The 3,237-nt window shown below is 43.2% G+C and overlaps 1 pseudogene; it reads left to right on the forward strand.

The window, feature by feature from the left end:
• The first annotated feature begins 333 nt into the window (after positions 1-333).
• Positions 334-1,818, forward strand: LOC138172249 (general transcription factor IIH subunit 1 pseudogene; annotated as a pseudogene).
• The last annotated feature ends 1,419 nt before the right edge of the window (positions 1,819-3,237 follow it).

Consider the following 3,237-nt stretch of genomic DNA (forward strand, 5'->3'; position numbering starts at 1 on the left):
GGGCCTGGCACGGGCTGCGGTCTGAGGTGCATCGTGGAGTGGGGTCGTCTGCGGGGGCTCACTAATGTTTGAAGTCAGAGAGAGGTGCCAGTGAAAGAGACAAGGGATACGAGAGGGCGGGAGAAGGGGAAATGTCGTGGTGGAAAGCTCCCTTGTCATATGGCCTCTCCACTCGCTCGTCACTTCCGGTCACGTGGCCTCGGTTGACGCGCGATTACCCAGAGCCGGGGGAGCACAGACTCAGGAAAGCCTAGTGAAGGGAGGGGCAGAGGCAGAGAGGAGCGCGCTTCACAGAGCCTTCAGGGACCTGGGCTGCGCTCCAGCGCGCACCTTCTAGCTGGCATGGCAGCTTCATCTCAAGTTGTATTGAGGGCAAAGGAGGTGCGTCAGAAGAAGCAGCTTGGGGCCCTGTACCTCTTGACAGAAAGGGTGGTGTGGACCCCAGAAGGTCAAGACAGGTTTCCAAGCAGCCGTACTGTGCGGGCCTGAAATGTCGGAAAATCAGTCGGGAAGGCCGGAAGGAGACAGAACCAACTCCCACTTTTCCAGTGAAAGCGCAACCATGAAGGATGGGGATGCTGTGAAAGGCCTTCTGGAGCAGTTGCTGTCCTAATTCAGGAGGAAGGCCGAAGACGAACTGGGAAGAGAAGCCGGGAATGCCGCAACCAGGCCCTGTTTTGTTTCGGCCTCATGAAGACCTGGTTGTGGGACAGGGCATCAATGCCTAGGAATTGTTTAAGCGTGAAGCAAGCAGGCTGTGGGCATTTCTGGCCCGTGCCCACCCCCCAGACCAGTGGTTTTAATGGCCTGAGGTATAACTTAGCTTGTGATATTCTTGAGTCCCTACATAGGACCTACCCACCAGTAAAAATGAAATGGTCAGAAAAGTTCCCCATAACATAACAGAAAAAGAATTCTGGACATGATTTTTCTCAATCCCATTATTTTCGTAGGGTTTGGCTTGACACAGGTCAGATGATTTCTTTTCAGAATGTGCCAAAATGAGTAAGAGTTTAAAAGCAATGGTATCACTAGAAAGGAAAAACCGGCTACTTGATTTGAGAGCACTGGAGGATAAATCATTAGATGAGGTCTTTGGGGTTTCCCCTGTGCTATCTACTTCCTCTTCAAAATCCGTAAAGGAGAATAGCAATACTATGATCAAGAGATGACCACCATTGTGCCTTGATTCTGGCAGCAGGTCTCAGGAAACCAGAAGCTCAAAATAATCATAACAGCAGCATTCAGTCTTCTTTCAGCCACCAGTCAAAAGGGTGAAGTTACAGGAATCCATTATATATGGAGACTTGGGGGAAAATAATAGTATAGAAACAATTGCACCAAGCCTGAAGAAGTCAGATAGGTATTATCATGGCCCAACTCCAATTCAGTTCCTCCAACATGCAATGAATCATGACATTATCGATTATTTTCAGAGTATCAAGCAAGAGATGGAAATTTATACACCCAAACTAACTCAGTTTCTTTCAAGTGGTGCTATAAGTAGTACCATTATAGCCCTGTCCCCTGGAAGAGGACTTATGCAGGGAGGACCACAGCAAGTCATAACCCAGATGATGCCAAATGACTCAGCTGGAACTAAAACCCTTTGTGGAGCTGCTTAGGCATTTCTGGTCCTGTTTTTCAGTTAACATACTATTCATAGAAGAAAAAGTAGTGAAGATGAAGACTAGTTTGGAAAGATTCCAAGCTATTAAGTTCTGCCCATTCCATGAAAAAATTCACAGAGAGTATTTAAGCAAAAATTTGGTAAGTCACATAGAAGAAATGCTGCTGATGGCCTATAATAAACTCTGAATGTGGTAGCCAAGGGGTCTGCTGAAAAAACTGTGGAGACTGGGGCATTGGAGGCTTTGTTCCCCGGATACTCTGCTGCAGTTGTGGGAACACATAACCTAGAGGATGTTGCAGGGATGTCTGCAACTTTGAGACTTGGGAGCTAAGGCTATTGAACTTGCACGTTCTAGAGTGAAAGGAACCGTAGTTAAACTTGAAACCTGGGAGGTAAATTAAGGCAGAACCAAAATGAGCTGAATTGCAAAAAATACACGCATGTGAAAGATACTATTTTACTGCAGTTATTCAGGATCTGCTTTTGATTTTCGTTAAGAGCTGTTTTCTGAAGTAACTTAAAAGGGTGAATTGATAAAATCTCAAAATTTTTTGTCTAACCTTTTTTTTATAAGTATTTGGCACAGGATAGAAATTAAATCTTACCCTTTCCCCCTTCTTCTTCTGCCCTGTGATCCTTATGTTCTACTGGATTCTGTTTGTACTCTGCTGAAACAGGTTGAAAAAGGAATATTTTAAATACAGCAGAGAGAAGCTGTCACTTGAACCATCAGGAGATAGTTGTGGTCAGAGGCATCTTCTGCTTTGTGTTTCCTACAGAAATGAAAAGCAATAGAATTGCACTAAGTGCTTATTTGTGGTTTGAGGTCCTGGAATGATACAAGGGGAGCAGTTTTGCAGAAAGTCTTTAATTTTTTATGCAAATATTTTAGGAGAAAATGGAGCTCCATGTTTTTGTTTGAATGCACGTATGCATTGATTTTTTAAAGATGGCATGTGCTTTGAGGAAACAGTTTTAAATATCTTACAAGTGAAGAGAACTATAAGAATCATTGATTTTTTTTAACTCTTTAAGAGAAATGATAAGTATTTTTCAAATCTTTTTCTTCAATCTCTACCAAACTGTTAAACTGTATTTGGTGAATTGGTAATCATTGCATAGAGTGGGAAATGTGTGAATGCAAAACAAAACAGATAGGATATTGTATCTGGAATCTGTGCCAAACTTTGTTCATAATAGAATCAACTCACTGTTTATCTAACATTTAGCTGTCTTGTATCAAAAATTATCAAACAAGTTTATTTAAAAAAACAAAACAAAACACTGCACTGTCCTTCCCCAGAGCTACCTAAATTTTCCCTCATCCTGGCTCATTTTGGTGGACAGAGACCTGAAAGGGGCCTCCATTCCTGAGGGCATTGATGTGAATCACTGCATTGATGATGTAATGTTGACCAGGCCAGATGAAGCTATGATGACAAGAGGCCCTGGATTAGATTATGACCCACATGTGGGACAAGAAGGAGGAAATCAATGGTAAGAAAGTCCGTGGTCAAGTCCAGTCAGTCAAGTTTTGGGGAATACAGTGAGTGGGAGAATCCCAGAAGATTCTAGGCACAGTACAGAATAAGCTACTGATACTA

This window comes from Petaurus breviceps, unplaced genomic scaffold (genome assembly GCF_028583685.1).
Source record: "Petaurus breviceps papuanus isolate PSGF00001 unplaced genomic scaffold, PetGlider_PUasm1.0 523, whole genome shotgun sequence".
Lineage (NCBI taxonomy): Eukaryota > Metazoa > Chordata > Mammalia > Diprotodontia > Petauridae > Petaurus > Petaurus breviceps.